The sequence below is a fragment of the Miniopterus natalensis genome, chromosome 1 (genome assembly GCF_054644295.1).
Source record: "Miniopterus natalensis isolate mMinNat1 chromosome 1, mMinNat1.hap1, whole genome shotgun sequence".
Classification (NCBI taxonomy): Eukaryota; Metazoa; Chordata; class Mammalia; order Chiroptera; family Miniopteridae; genus Miniopterus; species Miniopterus natalensis.
Genome location: NC_142081.1, coordinates 104,720,186 through 104,737,086, shown reverse-complemented (window position 1 = coordinate 104,737,086; position 16,901 = coordinate 104,720,186). Strand labels below are relative to the sequence as shown.

At 36.1% G+C, this 16,901-nt stretch overlaps 1 protein-coding gene across 1 annotated transcript in view; it reads right to left on the bottom strand.

Annotated features, from left to right (window-relative positions):
- The window catches only part of MDGA2 (MAM domain containing glycosylphosphatidylinositol anchor 2), an 826,450-nt gene that overhangs the window by 410,657 nt on the left and 398,892 nt on the right, over window positions 1–16,901 (bottom strand). The window lies entirely within an intron of this gene.

Genomic DNA, 16,901 nt, shown 5'->3' with positions numbered 1-16,901 from the left:
TTATATCTCCTCCCTATCATGTTCTTCAAGGTTTTAAAAGTCAAATTGGAATAGAAAAAAGGATCTTTAGCCAAAATCTTTTACAACTACATGGTCTCCATCTTACTAACTATTCCTTGTTTCATCTCAAGTACACAGTCAAGAATGGAATGTAACCCAGCCGGCATGGCTCAGTGGTTGAGCATCGACCTAGGATCCAGGAGATCCCAGTTCAATTCCCAGTCAGGGCACATGCCCGGGTTTTGGGCTCTGTCCCCAGTAAGGGGAGTGCAAGAGGCAGCCGATCAATGACTCTCATCACTGATGTTTCTCTCTCTCCCCCTCTCCTTGAAATCAATAAAACATATTAAAAAAAAAAAAAAGAATGGAATGGAATGTAAAGTTAGCTCTGGGATACCCAGAAGATTTTATTGCAGATAAAAGTAATGCAATGAAAAAGAAAGGCTCAAGTTTCATGAACTGCTGTTTGAAAGAGTCATCTGCTAAAAGTGGCAAAGAATAATATCTCTAAAGAAGTTAAACAGATGGCCTATGTCACAATGCTATATCACATAAGATGGAGACTAGAACTAAAATAGTCCAAGTAATATTTTCATTAACAAGATGCCAAGTATAGCAGCAAAAACACCTTTAGAAAGAATCTCACTTCAAAAAGGTGTTTTCCTCCTTATAGTTGATGCTATTTTCTGAATTACTCTTGGTCTGCTGCATATGTTTAAGCATCTGGGTGTTTGCCACGATCAGATGAAAAAAACTAACTTCTCTCCTTGAATGAGGCCTCTTTGTCCTGAGAGCCTACCTGTGATGGAGATAAATGAGAATAAACTAAACAAGAAACTTAGGAGAGTACTATACTGCATACTCTTGCAGAGAATGTTTTTGCACATAAAATGAGTGTAGAATTCTCTGGTTATGAAGAAAGGGATACTCATCAACTCTGGTGACAGTAAATGTTGCCATAGTGACCTTATGATTATTAAAGGTGGTGTAGAAAATGGCTTAAAGAATGTGTGCACACTTGGCGGTGGATGTCTGTGAGTTGTGATCACCTTCAGACATTTCAAGTGCCAAACCAGCAGATTAGAACATGATGGTGCGTACAAAGACATGTGAAAGACTTCCAAATCTGAAAAAACAGGATGAGAGGTACAGAAGCACTTGCTTATATGGCCCTATCAATAAGCATCATTCACTGATCTATGTGGATTCATTCATCTATAAATTATACTTAAGGACCACCTTGGCAAAGCAGCATGGTGTAGTAGTTAAGAGCATGGCATCTATAGCCAGACAACTTGGAGTGACTCTTAGTAGCTTCTCTCCTCTGGACAAATTATGTGACAAATCTGGGCTTCATCTATATTTTTCTCAAAAGGCTATTCTAAACATCAAATGAGCCAATATATTTAAAGCCCTTAGAATAGAAACCAACACAATATTTGCACAATATTCTGTTTTATATTCTCACTATAAATTAAGTACATTATAAAATTCACATAAAAATAGAAAAATGAAGATAAGAACAATGGGAATTCTAATATTATCTTCCCTTCCCACAAGAATTTGCTTGCACCACCCACTTAGACCATGGATCCAAAGGTCAGAAGTTCAACAGGAAAAGTTTTGAACAAAGTAGAATCAAAAGACATAGGTGGCAATTCCCAATCAAGCACAGATCTGGAGAGTAAATACAAAATGGTCCTAAAATTTGTCCTGGCAGAACGTGGTATCTTGAACTTCACTCTCATGAAAAGGAACAGAACAGCTTTTGAAACCTAATGCCATTTTATGTTAAATCATAAGCTTAACTCTCTTGATCAAAAATTGACTTTCTTTATAGTCCTCTAACAAGAAAGAATTTCAGACTAAGAATAAAACTATGTCGTTAGCAGTTAAATTTCTCATAATATATATAAAAGAAATGCTCATTCTGTTGTTGACTTAAAATTACTGTGAGTTTTGTTAGCATGAGACAGCTTCCCAAGTTCCATGAAAAGTTTGATTTTTCAGGCCTGCTAGGCTGGAGACAGACCCTAGAAGAAGGCAAATAAGCCAGGATAATTCCTCTCTATATGTCCTTTGCCTGCCAGCCAAGAAACATCCTCCTGGTAACATCCCAGCTATTCAGATACTATTGCTTTAAATTTCTCTTAGTTGAATTATAGAGAGCTGACATTGTGTTGTCTTTAATATTGGAATGAAATCTGAAGAACCTAAATTTATTTAGGTATGTGGATTCAAATTGCAAAGTTTTTGTTTTGTTTTTATTTTTCCCACCTCTACATTCTTATGATCTCAATGGGGTAATTGCTGAAGAAAGTACTCAAGCACAGCTAAGTAGTGGTATGGAGTAATATTTTCAAATCTCTCTAAAAAAATAATTGATTTATACTTTCTCGTGAGAGGTTATTATTGTATCAGAAAGATTTCTGATGTGCTACCAGTTTTTAATTGTTTCTGTGATGTCCTCATTAAAAAACGTACAGGGTAGAATGACTGATGATGCTCTTTATTTTAGGACTATCACTGTGATTGTCATCATGGAGCTAAAAACCTTCAACATGTTTACAGGATCCATATTAGACTCTCTGAGACCAACTCTTAGACTTCAAGTCATTGCAGTGATCACATTTACACAACAAAATCATTCACATTTGCCTTGCAGTTGTCTGAAGGTGATTTGCCTTGAAAAATATACTCTTAGAAGTCAATGTTGTGAGCCATTCCTTACTTTATGACCAACAACACATTAATTCACCTTATCCCAATTTTTATTATGTGTCATTGTCATAATGTGTTTTTTTTCTTCTTCCTTCACAAAGAAAAAAACAATTCAACCCTGAGTTCAAAAACCCCGAGAAGCACTAACTCATGTCTTTTTAAAAATTTCTTCAGTGTTGCATTGTTTTTCATCCCTACACTTACTTAATCATTAAAACCTATAGGTTACACTCCAGGTGGCCATCACCTCTGGCATAGGTAACCACAAGAGTCTCCCATTTGGTGTCCTTTCCTTCCACCTTGCCACTATTCCCTGCTGCCCCATGCCCAATCATCCTTTAGCATGTAGCTAGAATAATCTTTCTAAAATTAAAGTCTGATTCAGTTAGCATCTTAACTAAAATATTTCAGTGAGGGCTCAAGGCAAGTCCAAAGTCCTTAAAAAGATGTCCCAAGCTCTTTATGATCTGCTCCCCATAATCTCTTCAGGACCTGGCATTGCAGGTGCCAAGTTCTCATTAGAACAAGTAGTTTCTGCTGCCTGATGTGCTTATATTTTGTTCCTAGCCTTATCCAACACTTCAATTTTGCCCTGGTTAATTATTCAGCTCTCAACTTCAAAGTCACTTTCTCTTGAAAGCCTTTTTTTACACTCATTGTCCAGGAGAGGTGGCCTGCCTTTATGCTATTCACAACTTCCCTATAAAAACACTTACCACACTATATAATAATAGCCCCATTAATTCTTTGAGGTTAGAAACTATGTCTGTCTTATTTATCTTTATATACTCAAACCTGAATATGGTGGCTTAAAGTAAAGACCATCAATAAACATTTGTTGAATGAATTGATGAGTTTGTCCTGAGGATTAAGAGGGGATAATGGTATAAAGTACTTGCTCACAGTGTCCTTTTCAAGAATGTACACATACAAGTATAAAGACAGAGGCGAGGGTAAGACGACAAAGATTATAGGATATTTTGACATCTCCACTTTGAGCCCAAAGGGTTACCCTTTTTGATGAATACAAATATTTTAATCATAACTATACCAATATGGATATATTTTAAGTGAGAAAATATTCCTTAAGGTTAAAATCACAGAGGCATTTTAATTCATTGAAAAGGAAATTAAATGATTTTAAATTCCATTGAATATTCATTTGGTTGAATATTTTCATTTGGACTCATTATTTTTAATGTTAATTACATGAAAATGATTTAATTCAGCCTTTTGATTTTGTCCATATCAAATTTAAAAAATATTTACTGATTGATTTTAAAGAAAGAGAAAAAAAAGAAAGAAGAAAGAAAGAAAGAAGAAAGAAAGAAAGAAAGAAAGAAAGAAAGAAAGAAAGAAAGAAAGAAAGAAAGAAAGAGAGAGAGAGAAAGAGACACACACACACGAAGAAAGAGAGAGAGAGAGATTTGTTGTTCCGCTTGTTTATGCATTCATTGATTCTTGTATTTGCCCTAATTGGGGATCAAACCCACAACCTTGGCATATTGCATATCAATTTGAATTGTGATTTCTGTCACTTGTTTCCTTTTGAGGTCATTGTGCCTATTGATTCCAAATTTCTGAGGTCAAATTTGGCAAACAGAAATTTTGTCAAGACGATTTTATTTTTCCATTATTTTCTGTAGATAATGTTTTTAATATATGCATATCCAACCAATGTCAGTGTTTCATATATTATTTCTAACACATTAAAACACGATTTAAAAGATAACATACAGAACACAAATTTTTGTTATTTTTTCTTTTACAAATTTTAAACTGTTCCGTTTTATTCATTGTTAGTTTTATTTTGTGCTTTTAAAAACAGTATTATTTACTATGAATGAATAATTTAGTTTATCAATTGAATCAAAATTTAAAGCTCTTAAAATAATTGAGAGTTCTTCAGTAAGTCAAAGGTATACTTTCTGAATGTTCAACATTAGGAACGAAATGTTGTGGTTTGGTTTACAAATATTTATTGGATGTATTGAACAATGTTTCTCGTCCATCTTCCTGGAATTTTAAACATTTTGTTTATGTGACTAAGTACTTAGCAGGATGTGACTAAGGCTTCACCTATTTTTGTGTCTTCAAACACTTTTTATTTTCTTTTTATATACTGGTAACTTCATCATGAGAGGAATTTTTATATACCAAAATAACAGAACTCAAAGAACAATGGCTGGGATATCTTAGATCCTTAAGGAACAGTAAGACACCAAATCAGCAACAGTCAGAAGCAGAAATCAGACCCATTTCACCCTGACACCTCATGACCGATGAGAAGGCAAAATGGCAAATACTTCCAAATCCCCAGTCCTTAAAACATAAACTGTTTTATTGTCAAAGTGTAGACACAATTTTGACCCTTTCAATGCAAAATGTAGTAATTATTTATTTTTTAGAAACAAGGATACAATTTAGGTTATACAGGTCTGTCTACCTTGTGATGATCTGAGATTACTACCAAAACTCTTCAAACAACATCCAAAACATTCTCAGACCTCACAAAGCATAAACTCTCGGAGTAGACAAGCTATTGGCAGGATTAGTGGGAATCAGCATAGCCAATAGCAATAATAGAAAAATCTGATTTAAATTAGTAAGTTCTTTAAAAAAATTCTTCTTAACACAGTTGGGATTATATGATTTTCACAGAGATCTTTGAAGCAGGGCTCACCTCTGTGAGCAAAGACCTCTTTCTTAATAATACCTACGTAAAAGTGAGGGAGAAAGAATTCCTTATAGCTAAAGGAAACTTTCATTGGGAAGACAACTTCATGCAATTGAGTAGTTGGAGTTGGCTGAATGATATAATTAAGTAAAATATGCTCTAATTCTTAAGATCATTGCCTAGTACAGAAATACTAGGAGGATTTTGTGGGCCCTTGCACAACCATTTTCTTTGGCTAGGCTATATCACTGCACGTTTCTAAATTAGAGTACTTTGTACCTTCCTTTAGACAACTTAGGGAACTATAACATAACAAGCAGTGGTAACAACTCTTTCCAAGCAGCAGGAAGCATTTTTATGAAAATTCCTGAAATATTATAATCAGTTTTTGAAAAAAGTCTGATAATTGCAACATACAGAATATAAATATTTCATTAATGCCTGTTTCATAAAATACCAGTTGCATCCTGATTGGCATGGCTAAATGGTTGAGCATTGACCCATGAACCAGGAGGTCACGGTTCGATTCCAGGTTGGGGCATGCAGGAGGCAGCCGATCAATGACTCTCTCTCATCATTGATGTTTCTATCTTCCTCCCCCTTCCCCTCTTTAATTATATATTTATATATATATATATATATATATATATATATATATATATATATATATATATATATATCAGTTGCATACAGGAGGGATTCTAGAACTAGTAATGCTTTGGGCTCTTGCTCGGAGCATAATGCTTTTCTTAGATTCCCAAGTTTGTGACTCTGTGTAAGTACCTAGATGAGAAAATTCAACAGGATTAAGCAAGTGATATAACCTTACCTGTGTAGGCACACATGAGGGGCTGTTTTTGCCTATAAACTTAGATTCTTTCAATATAAAATGAAAAGACTGATGAAATCTGGAAAAACATGAATATTTTTCCCCTTGCAACCTATTACATCAGCCAGCATTTCCCTGTAGTTGTGATTATTACATTATGACTTGATTACTAACTATTACTGCCACAGTTGGCAAAGTGAATGCCCAGCATGGGGCTGTTTCCACTAAAGGAATATGAAATTCCATAACAAGCTCAGAAGCTGCATGGCTGCTGTGGGGTGGAACTCAGAAGTGCGTAAGTATCTACTTAAGATGCTGTTTTGAAGGAACATCCTAATGTACACCATGATTTCATTTAGTTTGAACTGTACCACAGATTTTTTCCATTAAGCAATATTAGATGACACTATTGAGATTAGTAATGCTTTCAAAAAAGGCAATATAATTTTTTTTCTACTCTCCAGAGTACCAGAATTTTCTATCGTATATATATTCAATCCTGACTTTGTCTACTAGAACAGACTAAGTGTTTACATAAACTAGAGAACATCAGATATGTTGAAGTGGCATAACTAGGAGAGAAGCATTAATAATCATGCTGGTAGTATAGGCATATGCCATTTAGGAAATTAGAGAGAAAAGGGCATTAGTTCCTTTAATTTAACAAGCTCAGAAAATAGTTGGATATATTTAAAGCATATAGATTAATGTTAATGGGGAAAGGGAGTTATGATGCCATTCTACACTTATTCTTGGTTTATATGTCACCCGACATGGAGGCCTGGGATGAGAACTGCCATATGGTGAAGTTCTCTCAGTGTTTTAGGATGAAATCTAGTGAAGGAAAAAACAATAAACTACTTCAGTATTTCACAAGAGAATGATCATCACTGCAGGAAAATTACAAATTATATATATTTAAAACTATAAATTATAATATATTGAATTATGTTTGGGACAGATTGAATGTATGTTTGCATATGTGTGTATGTGTGTTAATCTGTGTATGGGAACATACACCCAAAATAAAAGAAATATCTAGGAAAGGTATGACACTTGATTTGATTTTCATGAGCACAGATTTGTTTACCCATGTGATTTCCTCTACAATAATCCTGAGGAGGAAATCTACATACAGCACGACTGAATCTGTCCCTAGAAGCATTCTTGAGGTAAATAGGAAGTTGTTTTTCCTCCTCTGTCCTATTTGGCCATTTTCTTTCCTGTAGGATCCCTCGCGTCAGACATGAAGGCATATCCTCTGGTAGTAGCCAGTGCAAGTTTTGGGATCCTCACTATCAGAGAGAGGAACTTAAAATTCTTCCAAACCTCAGTATCTGAACCACTAACCTTATCTTTCCCCCAGAGGCTGGGCTTTACCTCCATTTTAATATTAGCAGTAGCTTCATGTCTGAATTTTTTCCTGACTTTATTTCCAATCTTTTAAACACACCTAAAAATCTCTAATGAAGGGAGATCCAAGATGGTGGGGGAATGAATGGAAGCTACACTGACTGTCCCGGGACCAAACTGGAATTACAACTAAAATATAGAAAAACCATCCTGAATAATCAACTGAAGACTAGCTGGAGAGCATCCTCATAACCAAGGAGGAAGAAACTGGAGACCACATAGAGACTGGTAGGAAGTGCAGCCACGAGAGGGCTGGCTCGGCTCCCACAGGCAGCAACTGAACGTCCGGAGGGATCTCTCAGCTGTGGGGGTTCCCACTGAGGACTCTGGGGCCTAAACTCCAGGCTGGGCTTCCCAGCCCAAAGCACCAGAACTGAGAAAGGTGCCCACATAACATCTGGCTGTGAAAAGCAGCTGGGTTTCTGTCTGCCAGGGAGAGACAGCTATAACTGCAGGCACCCTCTTAAAGGGCCAATGCACAAAGTTTCATTTGCAGCCACTCAGCTTTGGCTGTGGTGGACGACGGGGAGCAGAATGGACTGGAGCTGTGTGGGGAGAGTCTTGGGTTGTGGACTCTGGAAAGTGAGATCAGGGGACACCAGTCTAGATTCCTGTGCTGAGTCATTCCCCCAGACTGTGGAGGAGATCTTTCTCAAGTGGAAAATTTGGGGCTTTTGCGTGAGGGAGAAAGCAGTTGCCCCACACTGCTGGGAGGCATCTTGCCCTGCCCAGAGGAGTTTCTACAGCCTGAGGCTTGTTAAGAGACTAATAACAGCCAGCCACCTCACCTTGTGGAGCTTCTACAGTCTGAGGCTCATTAAGAAAATCAGGTTAATCAGCCTGTAGGCAGAGGCAGGCCTCACAGTACTTTGAGTCTTTGCCTGATATGCTTCAATAACCGGGCCTTGGAAAAGCAGACTTTGGTGTGCATCTTGGTCCTGTCCAAATGCACCCAGCCCCAGCAGAAGAGACCTTAAGCCTATGGTTGTTGATAGCTCCAAAAAGAGTACTCAGGACCAGTCACAAACTGAGTCTGACAATGGCCTGTACCAGAGACCCTCCAAAAAGGCTGAGAGTCCTAGAAAATCTACCTAATACTTAGAAACAAACCTCAAAAGGTAGTCAAAATGCGGAGACCAAAAAAAGCCCCAAATGAAAGAACAAACAAAATCCCCAGAAAAAGAGCTAAATGAAATGGAGATAAACAATCTATCAGATATAGAGTTCAGAATACTGATTGTAAGGATGCTCAACACTATGAAAAAAGATATGGAAAATATAAAGGAAATTAAGAATGACATAGCAGGAATAAAGAATACATTGGAAGGAATAAACAGCAGATTAGAGGAAGCTGAGGATTGGATCAGTGAATTAGAAGACATGGTAGAAAAAAATCACTCAACCAGAGACCCAAAAAGAAAAAAACAACTGAAAAAACAGGAGGACAGTCTAAAGGAACTGTGGGACAACATGAAACCTAACAATATTTCCATTGTAGGAGTGTCAGAGGAGGTCAAAAGTAAGCAAGGGTTAGAGAACCTATTTGATGAAATAATGGCAAAAAAAATCCCTAAGCTGGTGAAGGAAAAAGACACACAAGTTCAGGAAGCACAGAGAGTCCCAAGCAAGAAGAATCCAAAGAGACCCACAACCAGACACATCATAATGCCAAGAATTCAAGACAAAGAGAGAACCTTAAAGGAAGCTAGAGAAAAGCAATCTGTTACCTATAAAAAAGCCCCGATAAGGTTATCAGCTGACTTCTCAACAGAAACTTGACAGGCCAGAAGGGAATGGCATGAAGTATTCAAGGTAATGCAAAACAAGGATCTGAAACCGAGACTACTCTATCTAGCAGGATTATCATTCAAAATAGATGGTGAAATAAAGAGCTTCCCAGACACACAAAAAAAAAGGCTAAAGGAGTTTATCACTATAAAACCAGCATTATAGGAAATTTTAAGGGACTGTTATAATTAGAAGTAGAAATAGACAGAATAAGAAACATAAAGAAATAAAATAGCAGTGGATAAGTGTCTTTCAATAATAACCTTAAATGTAAATGGATTAAATGCCTCAATAAAAAGATATAGGGTGGCCAAATGGATAAGAAAACATGACCCAAATATATGCTGTCTACAAGAGACTCACCTCAGAACAAAAGATGCACATAGGTTGAGAGTGAAGGGATGGAAAAAAATTTTCCATGCACATGGAAATGAAAAACAAGCTGGGGTAGCAATACTCATATCAGACAAAATAGACTTCAAAATGAAGACCATAAGGAGAAACAAGAAAGGTCATTAGATAATATTAAAGGGATCAATCCAACAACAGGATATTATCCTGATAAACATATATGCACCCAATATAGAAGCACTTAAATTTATTAAAAAAAAACACCTTCTAGATGACTTTAAGAGAGAGATCAATAGTAATACAGTAATACTAGGGGAATTTAACACCCCACTGACCTTACTGGATAGGTCGTCCAGACAAAAAATCAACAAAGAAACAATGACTCTAAATGACACACTAGATCAGATAGATTTAATTAACATCTACAGAACATTCTACCCCAAAGCTGCAGAATATATATTATTCTCAAGTGCACATGGGACATGATCAAAGATATACACATGTTAGGACACAAAACAAGACTCTATAAGTTAAGGAAAACTGAAATCATATCAAGCATCTTCTTAGACAACAGTGGCATGAAACTAGAAATCAACTACAATAAAAACACTAAAAAACATTCAAACACATGGAGGCAAAAAGCATGTTTTTAAACAATGACTGGGTTACCAAAGAGATACAGAAAGAAATAAAAAACTTCCTGGAAACAAATGAAAATGAACACACAACAACTACAAATCTATGGGACAAAATGAAAGCAGTCCTGAGAGGGAAGTTCATAGCTCTACAAGACTACCTCAAAAAACAAGAAAAAATTCTAATAGACTCTGTAACCCTACAACTTAAAAACTTAGAAAAAAAGCAAGAAAAGCCCAGAATAAGTAGAAGGAAAGAAATAATAAAGATCAGAGCAGGAATAAATGCCATAGGGACTAAAAAAAAAAAAAAATACAAAAGAACAATGAAACCAAGAGCTGGTTCTTTGAAAAGATAAATAAGATTGATGAACCATTAACCAGACTCATCAAGAAAAAAAGAGGACTGAAATAAACAAAATTAGAAATGAAAGAGGTGAAATAACAACTGACCCAACAGAAACACAAAGGATTTTAAGAAAATACTATGAACGACAATATGCCACCAAGCTAGACAACCTGGATGAAATGGACAAATTTCTAGAAAAATACAACTTCCCAAAACTCAATCAGGAAGAGTCAGAAAGCCTAAATAGGCTGATAACTGCTAATGAAGTTGAAGCAGGAATCAAAGGGCTCCCAGCACACAAAAGTCTTGGTCTGGATGGCTTCACAGGGGAGTTTTACCAAACATTCAAAGAAGAATTAACACTTACCCTCCTCAAACTATTTTAAAAAATCCAAGAGGAAGGAACCCTTCAAAACTCTTTTTATGAGGCCAGCTTTAGTCTAATTCCAAAACCAGATAAAGACACTACAAAGAAAGAGAATTACAAGCCAATATCCCTGATGAGCATAGATACTAAAATCCTCAACAAAATATTAGCAAATCGGACCCAGCAATATATTAAAAAGATCATACACCATGACCAAGTGGGATTTATTCCAGGGATGCAAGGCTGGAACAATATTCATAAATCAATAAACACGATACATCACATAAACAAACTGAACAACAAAAATCACATGATCATATCAATAGATGCTGAAAAAGCATTCAACAAAATCCAACACCCACTTTTTATAAAAACTCTCAGCAAAGTAGGAATAGAGGGATCATACCTCAACATAATAAAGGCCACATATGATATGATATGATAAACCTACAGCTAACATCATACTCAATGGGCAAAAAATAAAATCATTTATCCTAAGAACAGGAGTAAGATAAGGGTGTCCACCTTCACCACTCTTATTCAACATAGTATTGGAAGTCCTAGCCACAGTAATCAGGCAAGAAGAAAACATAAAAGGCATCCAAATTGGAAAGGAGGAAGCAAAACTGTCATTATTTGCAGATGACATGATATTGTACATAGAAAATCCTCAAGACTCCACCAAAAAACTACTAGATTTAGTAAATAAATTCAGCAAGGTAGCAGGATACAATGAAACAGAAATCGATCGCATTTTTATACACCAATAATGAACTCTCAGAAAGAGAGAAACTAAAAAAAAATCCCATTTACCACTGCAACTAAAAAAATAAAATACCTAGGAATAAACTTAACCAAAGGTGTAAAAGACCTGTACTTGGAAAACTATAGGACACTGAAAAAAGAAATAGAGAAAGATATAAACAAGTGGAAAAATACACCATGTTCATGGATTGGAAGAATTAACATCATTAAAATGTCTATACTGCCCAAAACAATTTATAAATTCAATGAAATCCATATTAAAATACCAACAGCATATTTCACAGATCTAGAACAAACACTTTGAAAATTTATATGGAACCAAAAAAGACCCTGAATAGCCACGGAAATCTTGAGAAAGAAGAACAAGTTGGAGGGATCACAACACCATATATCAAGTTATACCTCAAAGCTACTGTAATCAAAAAAGCCTAGTACTGGCAAAAGAACAGACATATAGATCAGTGGAACAGAACAGAGAACCCAGAAATCGACCCACACCATTATGGTCAATTAATATTTGACAAAGGAGGCAAGAACATACAATGGAGTAAAGTCAGTCTCTTAAATAAATGGTGTTGGGAAAATTGGACAGGCACATGAAAAAAATCGAAACTAGTCCACCAGCTTACATCATAGACAAGTAAATTCAAAATGGATAAAAGACTTAAATGTAAGGCATGAAACCACAAAAATCCTAGAGGAAAACATAGGCAGCAAAATCTCAGGCATCTCTTGTAGCAATATGTTTGCTGATATATCTCCTAGGGCAAGAGAAACTAAAGAGAAAATAAACAAATGGGACAGCATCAAAATAAAAAGCTTCTGCACAGCAAAAGAAACCATCAACAAAACAAAAAGGGAGCCCACTGTATGGGAGAATATATTTGCCAATGACACATAGGATAAAGGGTTAATATCTAAAATATATTAGGAACTCATACAACTTAACAAAAGGAAGACAAACAACCCAATTAAAAAATGGGCAAAGGTCCCAGACACTTCTCCAAAGAGGACATACAGATGGCTAAGAGACATATGAAAAAATGCTCAACCTTGCTAATCATCAGAGAGATGCAAATTAAAACCACAATGAGGTCTCACTTCACACCTGTGAGAATGGCTACAATCAACAAATCAACAAAGGACATGTGCTGGCCAAGGTGTAGAGAAAGGGGCACCCTAGTCCACTGCTGGTGGGAATGCAGACTGGTGCAGCCACTATAGAAAGCAGTATGGAGTTTCCTCAAAAGATTAAAAATTGACCTGCCATTTGACCCAGTGATCCCACTTCCAGGAATAGACCCTAAGTAACCAGAAACACCAATCACAAAGAACTTATGCACCCCTATGTTCATAGCAGCGCAATTTACAATAGCTAAAATCTGGAAAGAGCCCAAGTGCCCATCAGTAGATGAGTGGATAAAAAAGCTGTCAGACAGTTATACCCTGGAATACTATGTAGCTGTAAAAAAGAAGGATCTTTTATCCTTTGGGAAGGCATGGAGGGAACTAGAAAGTATTATGCTAAGTGAAATAAGCCATTCAGAGAAAGACAAGTACCACATGATCTCACTTATGTGTGGAATATAATAAACAAAATAAACTGATGAACAAAATGGATCTAGAGACAATAAAAGCATGGAATAGACTGAGGGATCTCAGGGGGAAGGTGGGGAGGGGGTAGTGTGGGGAAGAGATTAATCAAAGAACTTATATGTTTATAAGAATAACCCATGGGCACAAACATTGGTCAGGGGAAGGCCTCGGGGTGGAGTGGATGCAGGGTGGAGGGGATCAATGAGGGTTAAAAATAAAATCTGTAATGTAAATCTGCCCCCATCTACCAATTTTGAAAACATTATTTTTAGAAAATACCTACAAAAGCACAGGAAATTATGTGATCGAGTTTGTTGGCTTACCATTTAAAAGTTTGTATAGCGTTTTTGCAAAATGATAGCAATATTGATGAAAATTTTGGGGAAGGGTTGCTCTATGGAAGAATATGAGCCATAAGTATAAGTAAAACCTGGGAAAATACAGAGACTGTGATTAGAAAAGGCCCTGGAAACACTGCCCTGGAAGGAGGCAGCCAGTGCAGCAGGGAAGGTAGAGTCAGAGCTGCCGTCTCAGCCCTGTGACTGCTTAGGCACCTTCTGAGTTTTAATAAGTAACTGAGGCTGAAGAGACCTTTCCCTTTTCTCTTTAGATATATAGCAACACCAATAATGTTAGAGCATAATTCTTAAAACTTACTACAATTATAATTTTTAATTATTAATAAAATTTTGTTTATAAATGATTCCCCCAAAGCAATATTAGTTCCTTATTTTCCCCTGATTTCTATAATAATTTTCTTTCTGCATTAAGGGTTACTGACTCTGACAAAAACTGCTTATTCTAGGGCTTTAAAGTGTAAAGTCACAGAACACTGAAAATCATTGTTCATTTGTGTTGATATTTTGCTATTTTGTGCACCTCAGTTTTTGTAATATAGATATTTATGAGTTACCATGCTTTGTTTTTCCCTTATAAACTATGATTTCATTAAAGCACACCGAAACCAATATCTTGAAGAGTAAAAAAAAGCTTAACTTTTTTATTTCTTCAATAAGTAAAAATAAGAAATACAATGAATGTTAAAATGAAACTTAAGGAGGTAGGGAGAAAAAAGAAAAAGAAAATAGCTAATTAAAAGATCAATCATTAATATTCACTGAGCCTCACCTACCAGCCAGATCCTCTGCTAAGTGTTTTAGGTGGGCTGCATCCTTAGTGGGAACCCATGCGGAAGGCGGCGCGGTTATCTTTATTGCTTAGATGAGGAACCTGAAGGGAAAGCTAAAGGTCCTGTGGAAGATCCCATTGTGGGTGAAAAGCATAGCTACGACAGACACATTGGTATGTAATCCAGAGGGAAAAAGAGAGAAAGTGAGATCGAGATCACGATAAGAAGAAATGAATGGACACTGTGCACTTCCTTCGCAGACTCCCAAAGTCACATTCGTTATAAATAATCCTCATGGCAGTTGTTACTTCACTCCTTTGGCTTTTAATGAAGAGAAACAAAGGGAATAACAATGATTTTACTATAGAAATAACCTTGAATTTTCTTTCTTTCCAAGTGAACCATTTGCAAAATTTGGCACTTTAAATATTGTCAAACATTTCATGCAACCCATTTGATAAATGTGCTCCTCACCCCAGTGTATCGCTCAGTAGCCTCGCCCAGCTGGGTGGCTCCGCTGGTTAGAGCACCATCCAGTGCACCAAAAGGCTGCGGGTATAATCCCTGCTTGGGGTGGGTAAAGGGGGGCAGCTGATCGATGTTTCTCTCTCACATGGATTCCTCTTCTCTTTCTCTTTCTTTCTCTTTCTCTTTCTCTTTCTCTTTCTCTTTCTCTTTCTCTTTCTCTTTCTCTTTCTCTTTCTCTTTCTCTTTCTCTTTCTCTTTCTCTTTCTCTTTCTCTTTCTCTTTCTCTTTCTCTTTCTCTTTCTCTCTTTCTCTCTCTCTCTCTCTCTTTCTCTCTTCCTCTTTCTCTCTCTCTCTCCCTTCCTCTCTCTAAAATCAATAAACATATCCTCAGATGAGGATTTAAATGTAGAATAAAAAGTTAGCCTACATAAAACATTGTGTATGTGAGATAGGTTCCAGTGTTTGCTAATCAGTTAGCAAAATGCCATTAACTTAGCTGAATTTAAGGTAATTAGTTACTATAAAAAATATAATTCCCAGGTGCAAAGAAAAGCATAGACCTAATTTCCACCCAACTAAGGCAGTGATTTTTACTCTAAGGAGCCTTAAGCAATCTTTGGATGTGCCCAGGGGACTACTGTGACTAGAGGGTGGGTCTCTTGACCCTCTTTTTCAATCCCTAATAAGCAGAGCAACTCTATTCTTATGTGATTTATGTACTGGAATTTGGTTAAGAAAAATAGTTCAGTTCAAAAAATCTTGAAAATTGTTGAGAGAAGGGACTTTCTATTTTCTTCAAGCATGATTTTGAATATAAAACCAATTTGTAATTGTTACGTAAAGCTGTCTTCAAAACTCATATCAAATTATAGTCTGGTGTTAATAATGAAACTAGAATGATAGTGAAACATTTTAGTAAAACCATATTATAGTACTTGAATAAGAAGTTTTAGTGTTTCCATCGATCTCTTCCACTCATGTATATTGATGTAAGCAAAAGTCAGAGCAAATTAACAATGTTTGAAAACCCTAATGGTGCTTAACAAAAGATAAAATAATCATGAGGTATTTTCTTTTAATTTATAAGATCTATATTATGAGAAGAAAGTAAAATTAGTCTGGTCTGATTTTTTCTTCATAAAATCTTGATATTTATGGTCCAGTATGTTCTGTTGCTTTTTATATGCAAATATTGATTATGTGTTCTTATAACTTGTCTTTATCATCCAAGGCAAAGCCTTTCCCAAATTAAACGAACAAACAAAAAAAGAGTGTTGCATGTGGAATTTTCTTCTTACATTTAAGAAGGAATTTTTCCTTTCCATAAGTATTTAAAAATTGGTTTTAATACTATAAAATTTTGAAATAGCCTCAAAAGGCTGTATGAATGTAAGGAATCATATTCCAGTTAAATTTCGTTGTTTGCTTCCTATACGGGAGAAACTGCATGCAAGAGTCTGCGGGATAACAACATGCAGAAGAAAGAAGAAGGTGAGGATGAGGGGGAGGAGAGTCATCTCTAATTTTGAGGAACTTCGGGTTTACTGGTAAAGACAGCCATATGAGGAATGCTAATACAACATGGATCTGACCGATCACATAAACATATGCGTCAGCAACCCAAAGAAAGGGTCATGAGCTCAAATTGAGGTTTCCGAAAAATTTTTCTAGAGGCCACATTTAAGATTAGGGACTTTTTAAACAGATTCCTCAAGACATTATTGAGGTATAATATACCATACAATCTACTCATTTTAAATTCACAGTTCAGTGTTTAATATATTTGCATGGTTGTGTGACTGATCGCCAAAAT